The 12,356-nt window shown below is 35.4% G+C and overlaps 1 protein-coding gene across 1 annotated transcript in view; it reads right to left on the bottom strand.

The window, feature by feature from the left end:
- The window catches only part of MDGA2 (MAM domain containing glycosylphosphatidylinositol anchor 2), a 900,504-nt gene that overhangs the window by 531,588 nt on the left and 356,560 nt on the right, over positions 1-12,356 (bottom strand). The gene's annotated exons all lie outside the window — the stretch shown is intronic.

Below are 12,356 nucleotides of genomic sequence, written 5' to 3'. Positions count from 1 at the left end.
TTCTTTTACATTTTAACACATTCTTGGAAAAGGTAATTGCCTATATGCTATAATCATGAACCTACCACCTATCTGAATATTCTACCAAATTGTAGGTGTTGAAGATTACTTTTCCTAGCTCGCATTAAAAATATGCTTAGTACTTTCACCTCTCAGTGTAAGGTGAATTATTTTGGAAGCTTCCACTGACTCTTTTGGTCTGCAGAAGGTTCAACTGAAAAGGTCTTAGCTCACCCAGGTCAATGCTCCTATTTCTGTATCAGGAAAGGAAAGCCTGTGGACATCAAGCGACCTGGTCACAGGCCTGCAGCTGGCTGTGGCCTGAATGAGATCAGAACCAGAGATCCTTTGTTCTTTTCATTACTTTATACTATTAAAACTATGTCTGACATAGTTAAATTAGGGTTCTAAATAACTCCCAAACCAGACCTGGTCTAGGCTAGGGGAATAAGGAAAGGCTGAAACACTGTTCATGAAGAAGTTAGAGCACCATAACTAGATCAACAATATAGTATAATTGCTCCAAATGGAACCAACGTAGCATTGTCCCAGTTTACCATCCTGTCTCCAGTTCCTGCCAAATCCATGAAACCTTCCTACAGGCAAAATAGTAATATGAAATTTATATTGTCATCATGTTATTTTCCTGCCTAAGAATCTATGTCTCCCCATGGAATTTCACAGAGTCTTAATCCTTCCATATGGTGTTTAGTTGTTCTGTAAAGGTCCTCCTGCTCTCTATATGACCCCACATCTTACTTCTCTGTAATATCAGCCCAACATCAACAGGAAAGTAAGAGCACTGAGATATTAGGCCTTTCATCTTATATACAGACTTTTAGGATATTTTTATTGAGCAAGTGCTATAGATCAGCCACAAGGCTTTGCTCATGATGTTCCCCTTTCTAGATTCCCAGGCTGATATCTGGGTAATTGTTGCTAACAACTTCTTAGATTACTTGGCAACGATTTTCTTCTCTTTTTCCAGGAGGTGTGTACTGCCCAGCGATTCACCTTTTTCTTAACATTCTAACTACAGGAAGCACTTCATTGCCAAAATGAGGATCATTTCTGGCATCTGTCCCACAGAAGAGATATTTAATAATTGTTCATTTGTTTTAGCCAGTATCTCTACAATGACACGAACCTCCTATTTTAGCAAAATAGCAACTATTATGGCATTGAATTTGCTTACACTAAATATAAATGCAATTCACAGTACTATATCTGAAGCAAGTCATCTTTTATCCTGTGCCTTGCTGGAATAAACTCAATTCATCATCCTGAAATTGAACTAAGGGTTATGATCCCCTTTGCCCTGTGGAGTCAGCAATGAATTAAAATGTTAAAATATTGCATGAGACTCATATTCATCCAAATACACTTAAAGTAAACCAAATCCCCTTACATAAAATCTTTTTTAGCACTAATCACATCAACTTCCTTAATTTGAGTATACTGGCCTTGAGTATACTGGTTCAAAAGGTCAGCATGAAAGGGCAAAAGAGAGGCATTCTTTTTTCTTGCTAGAATATACTTTTGAAAGTTAAACCAATTTCTCTCTGTATTTTGTAGGAGAAAAAACAAATAAATTATTCCCCAATGGGAGCAATCAGGAGCATTTTTAGCTTTTCATCTTATCTACTTTTAAGCACATATTTACTGAGCAACTGCTACAGATGCAGCACAAGGCTATGTTCTGGGGATATGAAGGTTAATGCTATGAGCTGTTCCCTTACAGCCTGTTGTGTCTGTCCAGTTTATAAAACAAACAAGCACACATACATACACAAATGCAGTTGAACAGGATAGGTACCCTGACAGAAGAAAGTGAAAATAAAGTATTATGAGAGGATAAAGCAGGTGTCTAAATCTGCCTGTGGGATTCCAACAGATTGCACAAAGTCAGTGACATTTAATCTAGGTTTGGAAAGATGCATGTGGTGGGAACAAAAGGGGAAGGACATTCCAGAGAGAGGGAATAGTGTGTTCAAAGGCATGTCTGTAAAACACTGACTACAGTATTTAGGAAGCGACTGCATTAAAATGTGGTCTAAACCTTGACACTGCTGCTATTGTGTCTCTAGACATGGGAGAGACACTCTATAACCCTGGGAATGGAAATGAGGGGAGAGACCTACACTAGAGGTCTTGTTAGATAGAACTTGGGGATTAACTTAACATGGAGGTGAGGCAGCAGATGTTGACAGTGAGAGCTGAAGGTTAACTAGCTGAAAGATGATGATTTTTTAAATAGAAAATATGTTCTTGATCACTAGGAACTTCCTATTAATCACAGGTAGGAGAAACTTGAGGTGATTGGCTCTGAGTCCAAATCATGAAGGGCCTTGTAGAGTGAAGACAGAGAGGTGAAGTATTTTTGAGGGAGAAGCTTCTTCTAATAACAGACACTGTTCCTGCAGGACATGCTATTATTAGCCAGTAATGTGTTTGATATTAGGAATTTTCTCTCCTCTAAGAATACCAAGTAAGAGCTTTGCACTTTGGTAAATCCCTCAAATCCCTGATTCACAACTTGGTAAATCAAGTTGCCAGTAAAATCTTTCCAGTCTTCTACACAAGGTCAAAGTAACTTATGTTCTTGATGCAGGGCACAGAGCTCCTGGGATAGGTAATGTGGACAGAGGGGTGCTCACAGGACCCTTCTTAGAAGCAATGGTGAAGACATCAGTAAACCACCCTGCACCAGCACCCTTTGCACACTACAGATTCTGTCCAGAGGGAGAGAAACAGAGAGATAGAGACACATTCAAAGACATAGATGGAGAGATAGAGAGAGAATGTCTCACACTTTAAAGCTCTCTTGAAACCAGAGTTGATGCTATTACTTACACCATTGTCTAAGCAGGCATTCAGTTTTGCTTGTAAAGCAAACATAACAATAATCAAATCTCCTTCCATTTTTCTGTTGATTTAAGTGATTACATGCTTTCATAAAACACTTCTCAGTTTTCTACATTTTACATTTAGCTAATTGGCATTGGCAATAATTGGTCACTTCAGCTCATTTCACAATTTCCAATATAGCAACGTGAATAGTACTTCTAAAAGAAGTCTTCTCTTCTTATGTTCTCTCTTCTCTGAGTCACTAGTTTAAGATACTATGTGAGTTTTCCCTATCCTCCCCTTTTCACAATGATCTCCCAAAATGACTTTTTTTAAATATAAAAAGACACTTTATTTTCATTGCATCAGCTTTAATGCTACTAAAAACTGTTTCCAAAATATTACATGTTATGTATGTTTATATATTTTATTTTATACTGACTTAAAGTAAGTTTTCTAAAAACATGTAAACCTGCATTATCATTTATTAATACAGAAGTACCTGACGAAAATAATTTTTTATTTTTATTTATTTTTTATTTTGGTATCATTAATGTACAATTATATGAGCAACATTGTGGTTACTAGACTCCCCCCACTATCTAGTCCCCCCCCACATACCCCATTAAAGTCACTGTCCATCAGGGTAGTAAGATGCTATAGAATCACTACTTGTCTTCTCTGTGTTATACTGCCTTCCCCGTGCTCCCTCCACACATTAAGTGTGTTAATCATAATGCCCTTTTTCCCCTTTATCCCTCCCTTCCCAACCATCCTCCCCAGTCCCTTTCTCTTTGATAACTGTTAGTTCATTCTTGGGTTTTGTGATTCTGCTACTGTTTTGTTCCTTCAGTTTTTGCTTTGTTCTTATACTCCACATATGAGTGAAATCATTTGATACTTGTCTTTCTCCACCTGGCTTATTTCACTGAGCATAATTCTCTCTAGCTCCATCCATGTTGTTGCAAATGGTAGGATTTGTTTTCTTCTTATGGCTGAATAATATTCCATTGTGTATATGTACCACCTCTTCTTTATCCATTTATATACTGATGGACACTTAAGTTGCTTCCATTTCTTGGCTATTGTAAATAGTGCAGCGGTAAACATATGGATGCATCTGTCTTTTTCAAAATGGGCTGCTGCATTCTTAGGGTAAATTCCTAGGAGTGGAATTCCTGGGTCAAATGGTATTTCTATTTTGAGTTTTTTAAGGAACCTCCATACTGCTTTCCACAGTGGTTGACCTAGTTTACATTCCCACTAGCAGTGTAGGACAGTTCCCCTTTCTCCACATCCTCACCAACATTTGTTGTTATTTGTCTTTTGGATGTTGCCCATTCTAACTGGTGTGAGGTGATATCTCATTGTGGTTTTAATTTGCATTTCTCTGATGATTAGCGACGTGGAGCATCTTTTCATGTGCCTGCTTGCCATCTGGAATTCTTCTTTGGAGAAGTGTCTGTTCATATCCTCTGCCCATTTTTTAATTGGATTATTTGCTTTTTGTTTGTTGAGGTGCGTGAGCTCTTTATATATTTTGGATGTCAACCCTTTATCAGATCTGTCATTTATGAATATATTCTCCCATACTGTAGGATGTCTTTTTGTTTTACTAATGGTGTCCTTTGCTGTACAGAAGCTTTTTAGTTTGATATAGTCCTACTTGTTCATTTTTGCTTTTGTTTCCCTTGTCCGTGGAGATGTGTTCATGAAGAAGTTGCTCATGTTTATGTCCAAGAGATTTTTGCCTATGTTTTTCTCTAAGAGTTTTATGGTTTCATGACTTGCATTCAGGTCTTTGATCCATTTTGAATTTACTTTTGTGTATAGGTTTAGACAATAATCCCATTTCATTCTCTTACATGTAGTTGTCCAATTTTGCCAACACCAGCTGGTGAAGAGGCTGTCATTTCCCCATTGTATGTCCATAGCTCCTTTATCATATATTAATTGACCATATATGCTTAGATTATTATCTGGACTCTCTATTCTGTTCCACTGGTCTATGGGTCTGTTCTTGAGCCAGTACCAAATTGTCTTGATTATTGTAGCTTCATAAAGCGATATCCCCCCTGCTTTATTCTTCCTCCTCAGGATTGCTTTGGCTATTTGGGGTCTTAGGTGGTTCCATATGAATGTTAGAACTATTCCAGTTCGTTGAACAATGCTGTCAGCATTTTGATAGGGATTGCATTGAATCTGTAGGTTGCTTTAGGCAGGACAGCCATTTTGATAATATTAATTCTTCTTACCCAAGAGCATGGGATGAATTTCCATTTGTTAGTGTCCTCTTTAATTTTTCTTAAGAGTGTGTTGTAGTTTTCAGGGTTTAGGTCTTTCACTTCCTTGGTTAGGTTTATTCCTAGGTATTTTATTCTTTTTGATGCAATTGTGAATGGAATTATTTTCCTAATTTTTCTTTCTGCTAGTTCATAGTTAGTGTATAGGAATGCAACAGATTTCTGTGTATTAATTTTGTATCCTGCAACTTTGCTGAATTCAGATATTAGTTCTGGTAGTTTTGGAGTATATTCTTTGCATTTTTTTATGTACAATATCATGTCATCTGCAAACAGTGACAGTTTGACTTCTTCTTTACTAATCTGGATGCCTTTTATTTCTTTGTTTTGTCTTATTGCCATGGCTAGGACCTCCAGTACCATCTTGAATAAAACCAGGGAGAGTGGTCATCCTTAAGGGTCTTGTTCCTGATCTTAGGGGAAAAGCTTTCAGCTTCTCGCCATTAAGGATGATGTTGGCTGTGGGTTTGTCATATATGGCCTTTATTATGTTGATGTATTTGCCCTCTATACCCATTTTGTTGAGAGTTTTTATAATGAATGGATGTTGAATTTTGTCCCAAATTTACTTTTAAATTAACATGTATTGTGTTGACAGTCATAGTCCGTGATGATCCCTCTTGTTGTGGACAACTCCTCTGCCTAATATCTTTGTCGTTAGGCTCATTGTATATTATATAGTATAGTATCACAAACTCAAATAAGGAAGAGTTAAATATGAAGATTTTAGATAGGAGGAGAATGACTCAGTTTTAGATGTTGGTGGTGAGCTGACAAATAATTGAAAAGATATTGGAGATAAAGATCTAAAGCTTTTAAATGGTAGTTGATAGTTGACAGCAATAGATAAAATCTGTAAAGCAAAGCATGTATAGTAAGAAATTAAGAAGATAATGACAGAATTCTGGAAAAGAATTCCTAATACAGAGAGGTCAAGGAAAGTGATTTCATATGATTATTAAGTCAGAGAGTAGAAGGAAAAAAAAAGAAAATATGGTGCTCTAAAAGTTATATGAAGAAATGATCAAGCATGGGGAACTGTCCAGAAATTACCACTTACAACAGAGCTGTCAGTTAGGAGGAGCACAGACAAAAGATCACTGCCTACTACCATTAGGATGGCATTGGTGCATATTAAGGGAGATATAGCTGTAAAGCAGTGGAGTCAAAGATGTATGAAGGGAGGTTTGCTTGAGAAGGAGAAAAGTCTTAGAAAGTCAAACCAAGCTTAGGGCAAAAGGAAAGCTGCTACTGAGATTTATTCATATGTAAAATGAAATAGTAAGTACAAAAAATGGAATAGTTTAACAATATTACACCACCACCCAGGATGGCAAGGGCTGATTATGTACATTATAAAAAACAAACTATACTGTTTCTATTTCGAACATAACTGCAACTTTTAGCCAGTACTATATACTATCTCTCCTCTATCCTTCATCATTCTTCTAAAATTAACTTCCCCAAATTCTACTTCCTTTTCTTTCCTGTTTTTCTTTCTGTTAGTTTACTCTTTTACAAGTTTCACTTTGCCAACTTCTGTAACACACGTGCCGAAATTTTTCAAAACTCTAATCTCTTCTGTAAAAAATAATGAGGCTTAATCCTCATCTAAACATGCTTAATCTCTCCCAAATCAAAAATCAGAAAGAAAACATTTATCCTCCCATCAAAAGACCTCCTCTCGCTTTCCTTACAGTGTAGTGATTGGAGCCAGCAGTCTGTACTCTAAGCCACACTTCCGTACCTGCTCTGCAATGCTCAGTCCACAGCCACCTGACTTCCGCCCTATCATCCGCATGTATAAGAGAACAACCCAGGAAAACAGAGGTCCACTTTAGTAAGCTACTAATTTGATGTCATTATTTTGATCTCCTCCTTCTTCAGTCTTAGGTTACCTGCCTTCACTTCCATGCAGCTATAAGGATCTGATGAAATTATACATATGCTCTAAACTTAAAAACAATATAGACTTATTACATTCCACTTTAATACTCATTATTACCATGAGTATAAACATATCCAAACATGCACATAAGCAAAATGTTTAATTTGTATGACTATTCCAATAATTTCCTCAAATAGTTAAAACCATTCTGCCATTGTCACTTTAGAAATCCTGAACAGGACAACATCCTGAAACACAAACAACACATCATTTTAAATCAGCTTTTAGCACATTTGAGTTGTTTGATTCCACTGGTTAATTTGAACTAACTACTGCTATGTCAGCATTAATGTGAATTATTTCCCTACCCCTTTATTGTGGTTAACATTGAATTCGTGTCCGCTGGAGGGAAATACTTTTTATCTTTAATTTGACATCTATACAATGAAAATACTAAGATCCTATTGATTATTCTGGATTTAATCAAAAGATTGTATCTATCTCATATGACTTTGGTGAAAGGCTCTGAATATGAAAGATTTTGAATGTTTTGTATTATTTCCTCAGCTCATGTTGAGCAGCATTGTTATAAATTAATTGAGCCACCCTGAGAGATTCTTCAAAGTCCAAAGTTAGGTAAGAAAATTAAATCCTGAAACAGCTAGTAATGTTTCCTAAATAACAGAAGTTGGTGATTTTTTAGGTTAATGTTAGCCAAGAACTTAAAGGAAAGCGTTGCAATGAATTCAATTTTAATTGTAATTTAAACTCAAACTATCTGTTTATAGGCAATAGATCCTATTTAGGAAGATGGAAAAAAGTCTGTCATCAAAAGAAAATGACATTCAATAGCAATGCAATTATGTACATGAAATTTTAAAGTTAAAAAAGCAGTAATGCAATTTAAATTTTAAGGCTGAAACAGTGATAAAAGCAATAATTCTCTTGTGCAAAAGACTTTAGTAATGTTATCTTTTAACATTCTCAAATCAATGTACTAACATTATAGAAAATTGAATACATAATGGCAATATATTAATCTGAATTATCACACACAAATGGTATATATATATATATTTTTCTTAAGTCAAATACTATAAAAATGTTTTAATGTTTTGCATGAAGGTTTACACATTTGTAACTTCAGATTTTATCAGAGATGTTTTACTTTGTTTTTGCCCAGAAGTATAACCTATTAATATCTAAGCCTAAAATTTCAAACACTTTCACACACTCTGTAGATAAAAAACTATATATTTCACTAAATCTAAGGTTCTTAAAATTATTTTTCAAATAGAGCATTTGACAACCTCTGACATGTGTGCCAGAGAGGAACCATGAGCCACCAAGTCTGATACTGCCTTTCACGGCTCCTGGCCATCTACGTCCCCTTATCTCTGTGTAGATGCTGCCACCTCAAGCCGTTCACTGTGGTCTTCCCAGTATTTCTCAGGAGAAATATTTGACCTACACCTGCGGAATAATTGAAAGTCCATCAGACATTTCATTAACTTCATATTTTGCTCACAAAGGACCTGTGTGAACTAAGTAGGGGACACCCCCACTTAGAGGTAAATATTGTAGGGAGTTGCACTTTCCATCTTGGGTAGGAACGTAATGTTCCATACAGAAGTTTCTGGTTCTCTATTGGGTCCTATGCCACCTCTTGAATTGTCTTCAACAAAAGGTTGGATCATGCTTCTACTTTATCAGTAACTTTTAGAAAAAAAAAAGTACTTCAGAAACTTTGGAGGCCAGACTATCAATGAAAAAACAAAACCGTGGTAAACACAGTCTCGTGGTGTCGTTCTGTAGGGGTTTTGGGTTGGAGGCATAGTGAAGAAGGCAGAGAAGCTGTTACAATGCTTCAAGAGAGGGCAGCATTTTATCCTTAAAACCCTTGATTAGGCCACCTTCTCTAAATCAAACTTAGGAAATAGCTTCCTTTTAATAATGTCAGATGTCATATATCATGTGGTCAGTGAACCTTCTAAGGATCTTTGAACCAAATCTTCCTCATGTCTTATGAATTATCACAGCATCTTATGAGATCAGGACTCCTGAAGCCACAAGTACTAATCACATCTTTTTTTTTTACCCCTCTGGACTGAAACGTATATTTAAATAGGTTCATCCTTCTTCAAAATTAAGTCTTTCTTGGAAAAAACTACAAAGCCCCAGTAAATACTAACTGAAATGAATTAATCTCATCATTGTGCTCCAACCTTAATCACAAATTGGTTATTTACAGAGAAACATTATTTCTTCCAGTCTAGCTTATCAAGAAAACAAATGAGATTTACTAGAGAACATGCCAAAATGAAAACTTCAATTTGCTTCTCCAAGAGTGGCAATGGCAGGCAGAGAATTTTGAGGCTCTGGCTTGCAATTTTCCCCATTGTTTTTCTCCACTGAGAAGCCACTGACACTGCCTGTGATTAGCCCCCAAGAAGTACAACTTCCTCAGCAAGTCTTTCAGTCCCCACAATACGGAAGTCGGTGCGAGAGGGACACAAACTCACATTCCCTTCTGAACGGAGAAGAGCAGTCATCACAAAGCAAGAATGATGTGGGTTCCACCAGGGCGTTACTCTTGGTGAGAATTCAGTGATCACCAGGCACCTGTGTCATACAAGCTATTTTGACAATCTTTAGTACCAAAACTCTAAAAAGTGTGTTTTTAATTTTCACTTTAAACAATGAAAAATCCCCAAAGAAGGTAAGTGAATTGTCAAAGTTTAGTTTCAACTGCAGTTGAGCTTTATACTAGAAACAAATTTTGTCCTCGATACATATTTTTCATTTTTATCAGGCTGCAACGCCATTTTTAAAAGGCCAGACATTTCTTTATATCTTTGGAACTTAGAGGAAAATAACAAAATATAGAAAGGGAATTATCCATCATTTATATACAAATAGGCAAAAAATATTTGTATTCAATTACTTGGTGCTGTAAGAGTTCAAAATAAAATTGTTTTAATCAGGCAATGTGAAACATAAGCAATTATCAGCAAATATTATCATTCAAGTTCTAATTTTTTTAAATATTAGGCTTTGACAATTTCAAAGAAATGTGTACTCTCTGTCCTTCTACTTCACAGTTGCACAGATTCCCTTAATCTCAAAGGATAAAGGTAATGCTTGTCTATCTGGCTCCACCAGATTTTCCCCCATGAACTTGCTGCCATTTTTAAAAATTGATTTAGAATCTTCTGACTTTTGTTAAGTTATGTTTCTGGACTTCAAAAATCCTACCCTGTTCTTGGCCCTGCCAGGTTTGCCTGAAGCACAACCACCACCTCGGTTTGTAACTGATGAAGCTTGACTTGTTCCTTATTGGGTTGTGCTAAGCAACTGTCTTAGCAGAGTCTCAGTGAACATGATGTAGTACTGAAAGATGGTATCATCCATCACTGGAGAATGACAAGTATTTCTTTTCATCTTCCAAAATGCTAAGGTAGACTTTTGCTCTTTCTGCTTCTAAGTTCCTTCATGAAACTCTTAAAAGCTGCTTGCATTTCCCCAGCCTTATTTTAACTTGTTTTCGATTCATTTGTCTAGTAAATAAGATAATCTGTAAAAATCCAATGAATGACCAAGACTAAGTTCATTACAGTTCAGATCACCAGCTCGGTGTACTTCCCCAAAGCTCTACAGTAAATCAGCAGTTGTAGGTCATATTGCCCACACACACTTTTTACTGATCCCTTCTCCCAGGGATCTGTCACAAACATCACAGATTTGCATCATCTACTACATAATTTAAATAAATAAGTAAAGTAGTCAAAATTTTAAGCAAAGAAAAGTGGAATTTATTCTTTCAATGGTAATTTATTGCCACAAGTAATTTTTTCCCATACCTGCTTAATGTTATTGATTATATGTATTAAATAATATAATATGTAATATATCTGCTAATTAAAAAATCTATCAGTGAAAGAGTTGAATCTTTCTGGTATTGCTAACTTAAAGTATTGAGTTTGGAATTGTATTCCCTGAGTTGGAAACACTAGTATATAATCTTGGATAATCTTACTTTCTTCATGTACAAATAGAGATGATATAACTTTATACTTCCTGCTGTTACAGCAATCATATTAGATAATGCATATCTAGGGCTTACCACAGTGCCTGGCTCACAGCTTTAATCACTCAAAATATTAGTTTGCAGTCTGAAATCTCTATGTATGAGCAAACATCAGAGTAATAATATTATTGCTGATTGGTAAAATCATTATATTTTCATCCCAATGATTTACATGAAACAAACACAGAAAAACTGAAATGAAAAATATTTCTAAAAATGACACAAACTTTATGTAAATTGTCCACAATTAAATTATTAAATTTGTCAACAAATCTAAACTTCTCTTTTTAAGGCCAGTTGATCAAGTAAAGGAATCAAAATTATTGCTGAAAATTTTAACCAAAAACAGCACTTTTCATAAGATGGAAAATATTTTAACAAGGTAATACTATTTCATTTACTTAATATCACAAACCACTTATATAAGTACATAAATATAAGGAAATACCTAATGAATAATAAGTAGGTTTATCAACAGAAAATCATTTCAGATATGCTCTTGTCTAAATTATCACCATAATCAGCATTCTTTGAAATAACATTTTAATACTTGCATGGCAAAGCACATATTTGCTTCCCTACCACAATCTCAAAAGGAGCAAGACACTTGTAGATAATTCAAAGATATATCCAAACAAATTATTATAAAATGACACTTTCAATACTGAAGTTCCAGTACCTAAAATGATTAATAGTTGAGGAATGACATGAGCCAAAAAAGTTATTATGCAGATGAAGCCTCCATTTTAATTAAGGGCTGAGAGCAAGAGAGACCTGAGGGTCTAATTCCAGAACTATTTTGACATATATCAAATGTTCCTTAATTTCCAGTGAAAGGCCCTTTTGACAAGTTCTCATGTTGATATGTTCCTATTAGCAACCAGTACCTTTAAGTGGTGTTTTGTCACTGACCTACATTAGTGTATCAAATATGACAGTAAATTAATGGCTTCACAGAATAACTCAGTTTATCATCTCTAGCCAAATATTAAGAAGAGCACCTCAATAGCAATGAAATGCAAACACCATTATTTCAATTTTATTTATTCAACAAGACACTAAAGAAAAATGGAATACAATGATAAAGAGTCCTATAGGTTCTCAAAATCTTTTTTACTTAAGATTTAATGCAGACATTACATAATTTAATTCTGAAAATAAACTTCCTCATGAAAAAAATGAGGCAAGTAATCATTTTGAGAAATCTAAGGACAAAGTCTGACATGATACA

Source organism: Manis pentadactyla, chromosome 11 (genome assembly GCF_030020395.1).
Source record: "Manis pentadactyla isolate mManPen7 chromosome 11, mManPen7.hap1, whole genome shotgun sequence".
NCBI classification, from domain to species: Eukaryota; Metazoa; Chordata; class Mammalia; order Pholidota; family Manidae; genus Manis; species Manis pentadactyla.
Note: the sequence above shows the minus strand (reverse complement) of the source record. Positions and strands in the feature narration are given on the sequence as shown.